Here is a 12,393-nt window from a genome sequence, read left to right as displayed (position 1 = left end):
CCAACTAGGACACTTGACACTTAATGTTTTTTCTCCCCAGAACTCATATATTTTTTTATACAACCAATTGGTATGACTTAAGAAATGAAGCACTAATATTGAAATTCCTGGCCTCTGAAGAACAGATTATTTTTATAGGTCTTACTTTTAAAAACTTGTGAAAACCTTTAAGTTTCACTATTGCCCTAATACTTCATCACACATTTTTAAATTTTAGTATGCATAAATATATATGTACATATTTTCTACAAGGAGATTTTTCTAACCTCATTCCATCAGTAATACAAGCATTATAATATTAATTTCAGTGGTTCTAGTAAGTGATCTAAGGCTTCAAATGAGTACAGCAGAAATCTTTCAGCAATATTACCTTTATGGCCACGCATGATGGTGCACACCTCTAATCTTAGCTATTCAGGAGGCAGAGATGGAAGGATCATGATATGAGACCAGCCCAGGCAATGCAAGACTGTAACTGAAAAAAAATTTTTAAATGCCAAAGGGCTTGTCACATGGCCCAAGTAGTAGAGGGCCTGCTTAGTAAGCACCGAACCTGTATTAAGCAAAGGACCCTTGAAAGGTGTTCAGTCTCTGTGACAGATATTTGAGAGGAGTAGAATACATAGGGGCTAGGAGCTTGCCCTAGCTCAGTGGTTGTCAACTTTGTCTACTCATTCAAATCACTTTGGGCATCTACTAAACACTAGAAGCTTTGAGCCCCTGCCAACCAAACCAGAATTCCCAGAAACATGGGTGGAACATGAGCAATTTGCTACGTGCTCCAGGGGTCTCACATAGACATCAAGATGGGGGCCTTATGAGGTGTGAGGTGGCTCACACCTGCAATCCTGGCTACTCAAGAGGCTGAGATCTAAGGATCACAGTTCAAAGCCAGCCTGGGCAGGAAAGTCGTCAGGAAGATCCTTATCTCTAATAAACCACCTAAAAACTGGAAGTAGATCTGTAGCTCAAAATGGTAGAGTACTAGCCTTGAGGGAAAGAGCTCAAGGACAGTGCCTGGGCTGTGAATTTAAGCCCCAGGACTAGAAAAGAAAGAAGAAAAAAAAAGAGGAGAAGGAGGAGGAGGAGGAGGAGAAGAGATAGGGACCCTGCTTTAGGAGGACAGGTAAAACAGCCCATCACTGAGAAACTGTTAAGAGATGAACTTCCATGAGGGTAGTGATAAAAATCACATGCTAATACAAATCACATGCTAATACTTATTAATTTAAATCCACACATAAGGAAGCAAGCCTGCTTATATCCGCCATCATTATTATATATTTGAAAACAGTAAAAATCCTTTCAGAAAAGAAAAAGAGGGAAAGAGCCTCACTTAAGTCTTAAAATGATCAGTAAAATATAGTCTTAGTTTCATCCCAGTCTCCATCTAAAACTGCCTTGCCCTATATCAGGAGCATGTTCTAATCACAGCAATGTGTTCTCAATAGGACTTCTCTTAGTACAGCTCAGTCTACAAGTCACTGTTTTTACTTAGCTGCAAGATTAATTCCTTTTCAGAAATATTCTCATCTTCTCCTAATAGAAAAAAAAAAAAGAAGGGAGGGGAGGCTTTCTAGCTATCAAGTGACAGGATTATGATGTGACCCTCTGGTCAGAAGGAGACTTTTCTTCTCATCAAAGAAATCAATTTCTAAGTCCAACTCTCTTATAATAATACATTCTTGTGGCCTGCACACAGCTTTTTTGATTTGCTATAAAAAGAATGGGAGGTAAAGAGGATCAGGGTGGCAAGAGAATGTTATAATCTGCCACACTCACACATCAGCCTTTCACTAAGTAATTCCAGATAAATTGAGGATTTACATATTTAAGATTAAATGGGAGAAATGATTTTGGCATATAAATGTAGAAATACAAGAAACACAAAGATACCACTAAAGCAAGTGAACTCTTAAAATTTGAAGTTACTTAATGCTTATTTTATTGCTCCATTTCCAAATTTACTGTTTATTAGTGACCAGCCAAGATAATAACTTTCAGATCAATTGAACTCACAACCTGGCCTTAGGGGATTTTTTTTTTTTTCCTGAGAACCTGGCAGAAAAAAACACAAATCCCAATTACACTGAGAAGCAACAGTAAAATGCAAACAGACACAAACACAGCAGATGGAAACTAAGAAAAAGCAGCTGGAAGTGTTTCCCTCAGAACTGTTTTTAACAGTCTGCACCCAAATAATGCCTCTCTAATACAGAGATAAAAATAAAGCACAAATATTGAAAAGGTGCCTGGTCACAGCAACAAGATGGCATGAAATGCTCTCTTATCATCCCTTGTTCTCTTTTAGTTGGATTGTTCAAGATCCTCCAAGGCTTTGGGGCTTCTGAAGAACAGAAATCCGGAAAATCAGATGCACCCTTAGGGTCTTGAGTTCACTGGGAGCTCACCACAGCCAGGACCTGTTCCTAGTGATGTTCCTGAAACTCAGGTACCTGAGTGGCTTCTGCTCCACCATTTGTTCACAGACTGAAGTCCAGGTCCTTTTCCAATGAGGCTGGCCCACCTTCTTTTTGACTGTACCTACTTCATCTTCCATTCATTCCTCTCTAAGCATTCCTTGACCACTCACTCATCCCCTATCTCCATGGCAGCTGCTAAGAAAGAGGAAGATGAATTGAGTGGGGAACAGAGAAGGAAGGAAGTGACACTTTAGGACAAATGGTGAAAATTCCTAAAGTATTAATAAGGTGTCACTTCCTGACCCCGGGGGCTGCTTCTTTGCTGTTGTCTTGGTAATCGTTTATTTTTATTGCTATTATAAAGGTGATGTACAGAGGGGTTACCATTTTATAAATCAGGTAATGAGTACATTTCTTTTTTAACAGTGTCACCCCTTCCTTCATTCTTTCCCAGTTTTTCCTTCCTGTCCTAGTCACAAGTTATATAGTTCATTTTCAACATTGTGGCTACTGAGAACCACTGCTACATTTGTTCATCCTCTGTTCCTCCATTTCTGTGTTGATAGTTGTTATCAGTCTATTGGAGTTATGGGCATTTTGACAATACTGTGCTACTTTTCACATAAAAATTGTAAAAGTATGAAAAAAGAGAAGAAAAGAAATATAAAAAGGGAAAAACCCCAGTCAAGTAGTTTCCAATGTTGTGCAGATGTTGTGCAGTTGTGCAGATGTAATGTTATCTTGCATAGAGTTAAAGAGATGTATGATCAATACCATAAGATAAATAAAAAATTACTATGGAATGTGAAAAGATCCATGAGGATAGACTGAGGCTCTCTGACCAGGCCTCCCAAAGAAGCAGTTCAAATAGACCAGGAATTAACAAGAGAGCTAAAGCTAGCAGCACTGGTGCTGGTCAGGAAGCTAGGCAGGAGCAGTGACCCCAGAGAGACCACTTAGACTCCCAGGCAGTGAGAATAGTGCATGCAGGAAAGTACATAAGAAGTAGATACAGAGAATGGGGAAAAGTTTGAAGCTTAAATGAAAGTCTTTATTTTATTTAGAGGACAAAGGACAACCACAGAATTGTGATCAAGAAAGCATTATATACCAAGAGAGCCTCTAGGAGGATTGATTTAGCAGGTATCTATAGGTGAGCTGAGAGTTTACTGGGTGAGCATGGAGAAAAGAAGGCCACTAGATTGTTGTAGGTTGTCCTTGGCCTTCGGAAAACCAAGATATGGAAGGAGAGGAGGCTCTCTGAAGGCTGGAAGAAATTTAAGACCTGGGGTCTATCATTTACCATAACATTCTCTCTGCTCTCTCAAATCAATCCCTCACTGACATTTTGAATTAACTCCATTTAGATCTTTCCTATATTTATTCCTCTTAATAAGGAAGTCTATACATTTTAAACATACTTATTTCCTTTAACAAAAACTGCACTTAAAAAGGCAAGTTGCAAATGCAATCAGCCCACTTGGATACTGCAATATGATAATCACAGTTTTTCTTTCTTCTCCTTTTCACCTGTCCTTGATGTTTCTGAGAGAATGCTGCTCATGTGTACACAAGGCTATGTGTGCATGCTGCCCTGTCTCTCTCTGTTCTTGGCAGTTCTATGTAAGATTTGTGTTCAGCCCTATTAGAGATTCCATTAACTCAAAGCTGTTGGCCATTCTTCTTTTCACAGCTGTACTTGTGATAAGAATAAGCCTCAGTGTCACCAGTTTGGGGGCTGTGGTTCTCTCTTTCTCAGGTCATGTCAAGATAATGTCAGAAACATGAACACTTGAGCTAGTTACCAGTGATTCATGCCTGTAATTCTAATTCTAGCTGCTCAGGAGGTTTAGATATGAAGATCACAGTTCGAAGCCAGCCTGAACACAAAAGTCTGTAAGGCTCTTTCTTATCTCCAATGAATCACCCAAAAGCCAGAAGTGGAGCTGTAGCTCAAGTGAAAGAGTGCTAGCCTTGAGCACAATAGCTCAGGAACAGCACCCAGGCCTTGAATTCAAGCCCCAGGACTGTCACACATATAAAATGTCTATTTGATGTGTTGGCTTTGCAAAATTATGAATGAATTGCAACATTCAAAAGTAAATCAGAGAGCTCAAGAAATTCCCTCATTACTTGTTTACCTAGATAAAGTGCTTTCAGTGAGTCTAGAATTAGCATGTTTTTTAAATGATACAAATATATCTTAAACTATTTTATTTGCATATATTAATAGTACAAAGGGGTTCATTGTGATGACTTCATAAATGGATACAGTGTACCCTCTTGTTTACCCTCTCAATTACATTCCCTTTACCTTCCTGCCTTCTGCCCCCTTTTACAGTATTTGGTGAGCTTCATTATGCTGTTATTTATATAAGTAACATACCTTGTTCCTCTTCACCCCCATACCTTTCCCTTTCCCCTCCCTTTTCTTACCTATAGACAATCCCCCTTTTACACGCATGTATCATTACTGCTGTCATCATCATCATCATCATCATCTTCATCTTCATTTTAGGTTTAGATTCCACATATGATTTAAAACATGAGATACTTACACTTTTGAGTTGGCTTATCCTTATCTTACTCAACATAATGATCTCCAGATCCACATTTTTCTGTGATGGTCTTTCATTCAAGAGAATAACTGTTCCATGTCTGATTCTGAGGTCTAGCTTTGAGTGGCTTTTTAGAAAGTTATCTGTAAGCAGTTGTTCAAGGGAGGTGTTTACAAAGCAGTATATGAACACAATGCATCTGTGTCACCCCCTTCAACAACCTCATCCCCCTTTGACCCACCCCTTCCCTTATAGTTGTTAATTTCGTGGTGTATACAAGGAATTCTTGACTGCCTTCTCCTCCCCTTCATTGTCCACACCTTTCCCCTTGGTGCTTAATCAGTTATTGAGACTTTGTATTTATCAACAAGGATAGTTTGAGGAGGGTCAAGGATCAAACGGACTCAAAGACAATAGGAAATAAACTTCCTGCTTCCTTTTACAACCGTTTGCTCACACTCCACACCTGGGTCAGGTTGATGCTTGAAGAGAAGCTTATCATTGTTGGCTAGCTGGGAAACCAAGTGAAGATTTGCATAGATGACCTTCATAGTTCCTGCCATATTTCCAGGGACTCATTTATTCCAGGTGCTATAGCGACAAGCCTGGGATGCAGCCACAGTGACCTCAGGTTCCTTTCCAGCTTGGGTTAAAGTTTCTCCTGTCCTTCAATGGATTAGAAGAACATTGCTCTTTTTTAAATATCTGCCAGTTAACCCAGAGTGGGCCTCAAGAAGAGAGAATGTTTCACTCAGACTTAGAAGCGCTATTGGAAGAACTTAATGTTCTGGGTGGTAAATAAGGCTTCCATGCAAATCAGAAGCTTGAATAGAAACTCTCTACACACCAGAATAAGCTACGATTCTGAATTAGACTGCTAACATTCTGAATTAGACCAAGCTCCATGGCTCATGATCCTAGTCTAGGTTCCAATGATTTCATGGAGCAGTGAGAAATAATGTGGTGAATTTTCCATTTGACCAAACTATTTAATCAAATGTACTAGACGTCACTTTTGTACTTTTCTGGTGCTTAAAAATAATAATAGCATCATTCAAGTACTATTTCAACCTTTAACTTTTCTCAGAAGTCTGCTCTGATCTTCTCAATCCTTTCCAAAGGTTTTTTTTTTTTTTAATTACTATAGTAGTTATTTATTCTACCCACTATTGAAAGCAATTCCTTTCTTTTGTGAAAGGACAATGGTGGGTTTTTGAAACTACATAGAGGTTTGGGAAAATGTGGGTGGGTTGATACTGAGCATGCAATTTTTAATGTTTTAAGTCCACCCACCTTTTCTAAACCCATCTATGACCTTCACAGATCTAGTAGCCGTAAGGCCAATAGAGTCTAAGAAACATTCCTAAACAACATTTTTCTAAGTTTCAGTGTCTATGCTAATTTATGCTAAGTATTTATGTTAACTCCTGCCCTCAAGGAGCTCACAGTCCAGGAAGAGGGACACTTATACAAAGGAGTACCAAAAGATAAGTGTGTTTCAGTATATGTGAATGTAATACATTATACCTCACACCAGCAACAACCATGCAAGGCTCTTCTCTGTACTTGTTCACTTAAGAGTTATATTCCCTCTATTCCACTCTATTCCCCTTGCCTCTCCATAGGCAACATTTTCAAAGCCTATCCTCTTACATGAATGTGTTCTTGCAGAAAATATATGCCTAGCTTAATAAATGTGTTGTAAATTTTGCAAATGGTATTGCTTCATATTGTATCTTGTTTTTTGCTTTACCTTTATCCATGTTTCTGCTACACATTTAATTTTTATGGGATTGTTTTCATCTTTTTCTTTTATTTGCCTACATATTTGTGTTCTTGACATTTTATTAAGATTTTTTTTCCTACCTCTAATCCCAGAGATATTATTGTCCTGGATTTTCTTGTACTTATTTGTAGCTTAATCTTTCTCCCATGAGAATGGAATCTTTCCAGTGACTTCAGGTGCAACCAGATTCCTTTGTCACCATGAAGCTATTGTCCATTTACAGTCAAGGTTCCTTCGCCCATTTGAAACACATCCTCTACTGTACAATCAGTACCTTTGTTACATGTGTATGTCTCTTTTTTTTTTTTTTTTTTTTTTTTTTGCCAGTCCTGGGCCTTGGACTCAGGGCCTTAACACTGTCCCTGGCTTCTTTTTGCTCAAGGCTAGTACTCTGCCACTTGAGCCACAGTGCCACTTCTGGCCTTTTTGTATATATGTGGTGCTGGGGAATTGAACTCAGGGCTTCATGTATACGAGGCAAGCACTCTTACCACTAGGCCATATTCTCAGCCCACATGTGTATGTCTCTGAGGTAGGTTTTTCTTAGTGACTCTTCCAAGATCATCCAGTCTATAGGCAGTTTAGCAGAGATTCTGCCCTCTCTAATCCATTTGATCACATTGCTCTCCTCAGACTAATGACATTCTGAAGTCATAGGATGCTAAACTGGAAGGAACTGGGAGATTCATTTGAGTCAATAACTTGAGCCAGAAGAGGTTGAGTGACTTTCCAGAGTCACAAAGCAAGGTTAAAGGACTCCAAGACTCCTGCTTTTTGTACCGTTCTTTAGTGCTCTCTAAATATAACCTAAGAGCTAGACTCTAAACCATCATACACTGGAGTATAAACATTGAATTGGAAGGCAGGAGAGAGACTGAATGAAGATACCAAAAGGAGAAAGAAGTAGACTACAAAGAGAAGGAATGAAATTCCGCTAGTGTTGCAACATGGATATCACAGGAGAGGAAGAAATAACCTACCAAAGCTCAGTGGAGACAGAGGTGAACTTGGAATCAAAGCCAAATCACTTCCATTCAAGGTAACACCTGAGTGCCCAAGAATAGATTCAGTTACATTAATTATATTCTGTCCTGAATTCTGGGGAGTGTGAAACATTTTTTAAGCCCAAATGCCTAAAATAGTCATCAAAATCGGGATCCAGCTGACTGGGCCTAGATGTAATATTTGCATAGCAACAAGCACATCCTGTACCAAGTTTGTGGTTTCTAACCCCACTCTCCAGTAAACTAAACTAAAGATCCTTGAAAGAATGGCTGATTCTAAGACTCAGTCAGGCAAGACATACATAAGATGAGCCTAGAGCAATTTTTAGTGCCAGAAATTTCTTTTAAAAACTCAAAACAGGGCCTGGGAGTATGGCCTAGTGACAAATGTGCTTGCCTTGTATACATGAAGCCCTGGGTTCGGTTCCCCAGCACCACATATATAGAAAATGGCCAGAAGTGGTGCTGTGGCTCAAGTGGCAAAAAGAAGCCAGGGACAGTGCTCAGGCCCTGAGTCCAAGGCCTAGGACTGGCAAAAAAAAAAAATTAATAATAATAATAATAATAATAATAAAATAAAAATCAACACATACAATGATGTGAAAGTATACCCGGGAAACATAGGTGCCAACAAAAAAAGTTCCCAATAGCCAATATAGGAACTATTTGAGCCAGAAAATAAACAACTTGGTGCAGAAAATGAATATTCACTACTCATACGGCCATAAACACAAATAAATGGTGAATGTAGAAGAAACCAAGCTCCCATGCAGAAGAATCATAATTTATGTAGATGTATCAGCCTTTGGCATGCTATTTCTCTTTTTAAGGAGTACATGAAGTACTTCAAAGTGGAAAAACCAAACAAACACAACCTCAGCCATTTGATGAACAAAACCATCGACAGTAAGTCTTGTGAATAGTAAATACACTTCCATGATCTCTGTAACCTCAGCCTAATCATGAGAAGAATCTTCAGACCAAGAGAAACAGCACACCTGACCAGTGCACACTCAAATCGTCCAGATCATCAAAAATAAGAATACTCTGAGCAACGGTCACAGACAAGAAGAAACTAAAAAGATGTGACAACTAAGTACAAAACCAGCAGCTAACTAAAAAATTAGATTAGAAATTAGAAAAGTCTAATAAGACATTGACTTTGGTTAATAGTAAGGTTTCTGTATTGATTCATTATGACAAATGTACCACAGTAATGTAAGATATTAAAAATAAATAGGGTTAAGACAGGAAGCCTTTCTCTGTGGCTGTATTAGGGATTTAAGTTCAAAAAACGAGCTACCTGCTATGGAGTCCACAAGAAAGAACCTACTTCACAATGTCCCAAGCTGAAGATCCTTCACCTGCATGCCACCTGTGTGCAAGCCCAATTCCAGTGCAGAATCTCTGATAGGAAACTGATTTCTCACTGCTAACTTGAGCTTTCTCACACAGCTGGGCAGAGGAAGGGAATGTTTCACCCCAAATACCAGATGCCTCCAAACACTTGAATGCTTGGTCACCCCTTGGATTGAATGATGATAAATAATTCCAAGGTATAGAAGTCAAACAGGTTAACACGGAGCCACTCAAAGATTCCAATTCAATCACTTCATATCCATTAGGAAAGCTGTTATTTAAAAACAAATTTAAATCAACTAGGAAGTAACAAGTACTGGTGAGGATGTTTTAAAAAATGGCTTCCCTTGGGGCTGGGGATATAGCCTAGTGGCAAGAGTGCCTGCCTCGGATACACGAGGCCCTAGGTTCGATTCCCCAGCACCACATATACAGAAAACGGCCAGAAGCGGTGCTGTGGCTCAAGTGGCAGAGTGCTAGCCTTAAGCGGGAAGAAGCCAGGGACAGTGCTCAGGCCCTGAGTCCAAGGCCCAGGACTGGCCAAAAAAAAAAAAAAAAAATGGCTTCCCACTGCTTGTGGGAATGCAGAATGGTATAGCTATTATGGATAGTATTTTAGTAGTTCCTCAAAAAGTTAAAATGACCATATTATCCAGCAATCCATATGTCCTCTGAGACATATGCCAAAGAATCAAAACAGACAGTCCAACAAATATTTGCAAAGTATGTTCATACAGTATTAGCCCAAAGTGGAAATAAATCAAATGACATTAATGGATGAATGGGTAAGGGAAAGGTAGGATAGATATAATGGAGTATTTTTTCAGCCTTAATAATTATACCCATTTTAAATTGTAAACAAAAAAGGATACAGAAAAGAAAGACTAATAGAGTGACTAATGCGATCAAAGTACCTTATAAGCATGTATAGAAGTAATGCAATTAAATTCTTTTGTACCACTAATATACACTAAAAATAATTTCAACTGGGTGGTGGGGAAGGAATTCTGCTAGACATGGTGGTACATGCCTACAATCCCAGCACTTGGGAGGCTGAGGTAGGAGGATTGCGAGTTTGAGGTCAGCTTCAGCTACATAGTGAGATTGAAACCAGCCTGGATTATATGACAAGACCCTGCCTCGAAAATAAATAACTAAATGAGTTCTGACACATGCTATGACATAACATAGCCCCCGAAGTGCTAAATTTCACGCTGCTAGTGGAAAAAGAATAAATATTACACAATTTCCACTTACATGTGATCCCTAGAGCAAGAAAGTAGCATGGTGTTTTCAAAGGCTACAGAAGGCAGAGGAGGAGTTATTTATTTGACTAACTGGTGTAGAGTTACCATTTCAGAAGATGAAAAGCTCTGGAGATGGATGGAGAGGATGGCTGCCCAAGCTTGAGGATGCTCTTAATTCCACTTTATGCTTAATGTACACTTAATACGATCTATTTCATGCTAGGGATATTTTACCACAATTTTAAAACTATCTTCTTTAAAAACACAAGATTAACAAACACCCCCCCCCAAAAAAAAAGATCGAGAGTAAAACTGAAGCAAAGTTACTCTAATACTATTAACCTGGAAATTTTGGCAGGAGGTCAAAAAAGAAGTCTAGAAATCTGTGAGCCATTTCAGAAAGCATTTACAAAACTGCCCAAGAACAGATGGTGACTATTTTCCTAGATGCTTCTTTAGCTATATTCTAGACATTTCTATTTTCATTGTCATTAAAAATATTTAATTATAACAATAACCTCTAAGTGCTTAGCACTCTTTTCATTTACAAACCACCCTCACATTCATTTGCATTTGTTTCTCAGAACAGCCCCTTGCAGGTTAGACAGAACAGAATGCATTACCTCCTCCAGAGATTCACCCACTTGTCCAACAAAATTACTGCTTTACTCTCTCCAGCAAAGCAGAGTATTGCGAAGCCTCCCATGTTGTGGAGCTGGAGCTGATTGCCTGGTTTGAAACCCTGCATGCCCTTGGACCTGTTAGCTTAATCCTCCGTGCCTCAGATTGCTCAGCTCTAAAGCGGGTCGCTTGAGATTGGCGGGAACTAATAAATGTTTGAGTAGACTAGTGCCTGGCCTGTCATGGCTCTTCGTGAATGTGAGCTGAGTTATTATTGCTTTGTACTGAGAGATGTACCTCACAGAGAAGGAGCCCTGTGGACTTTAATACATAGCAGTGGAGAACACGGAAAGTGACATAGCTATAAGTCTGTGACCACTGGTTATCCGCACCCCAAAATCATATAACACCTGGGGCTTTCGAAGTATTATTATGATTCCCTGAACTTCAGAGTCCCTAGGCCTGCAAGGCAGGCAACACAAGGGCCGTGTAGATCTCCATCTCACGCCTTTCCAGTCCTAGATCTGTTGGCTCCATGTTTGTCTTAAAAACATGCAGGGGTTTCAATAGTAGAGTTGCCACAGAACGAACTCTTTCAACATCTAGTCTAAGATCCTTCCATTGTGCCAAAGAGAAATGTAGGCCTATTAAACCCCCAACTCATTCATTCATTCAGCTATCCTTAATGGAACAGCAGCCAGGAGTTCTTATCTAAGTTCATGGGTGACAAAATCCACCGGGGCATGTTTCCATGGGAAAAAAAAAAAAAAACAGAAATAAATGCAGAAAACAATGTAAATGAGTGACTTCCAAGCAGCTACAAGGATGAAAAGTACAATGTGAGAGGAAAAAAGAAAAAGAGAAGTATAAAGGGCGGGATGAGCATCGGGATGCCAGCATGAGAAGCTGAGATTATAGCACCCTTGACCACATCGTTGAGCTCTGGAGTCCAGCCACGTGGGCTGCATCTGGCGCTCTTCAAAGGGAGGAGCCTGAATAGGCAACGTTTCTCCACCTTGGGGTTGTATGGTGGGATGTGGCTCACAATTCAATCCCAATTCCTTGTCTAATGGATGGAAACCTTCCATTTGTTTCTCTCTCCCATGAACACACACACACACACACACACACACACACACACACACACACACACACAGCTTGTTCTTCTTTAAAAATCTTTCTTAAGCACAAAATCAATGATGGGTTTCCTTCCCATTAGCAATAACCAAGTTTTCATGGGAAGGTCTCTTGTTTGGCCCCTTGGAATTCCTGTGCTCTGTGTTGTTCAACTATTTGGTTTGAGCTACTTAGGACAAGTGGAAGGTCACTTTGGTCCCGAAGCAGGAGGGGGGCTCGGTTTGAGCTTAAGGTTGTATAATATTCCAAGACAAAGTA

Source organism: Perognathus longimembris, chromosome 11 (genome assembly GCF_023159225.1).
Source record: "Perognathus longimembris pacificus isolate PPM17 chromosome 11, ASM2315922v1, whole genome shotgun sequence".
Classification (NCBI taxonomy): domain Eukaryota; kingdom Metazoa; phylum Chordata; class Mammalia; order Rodentia; family Heteromyidae; genus Perognathus; species Perognathus longimembris.
The sequence above is the reverse complement of the archived record's forward strand: the minus strand, read 5'-3'. Positions refer to the sequence as shown.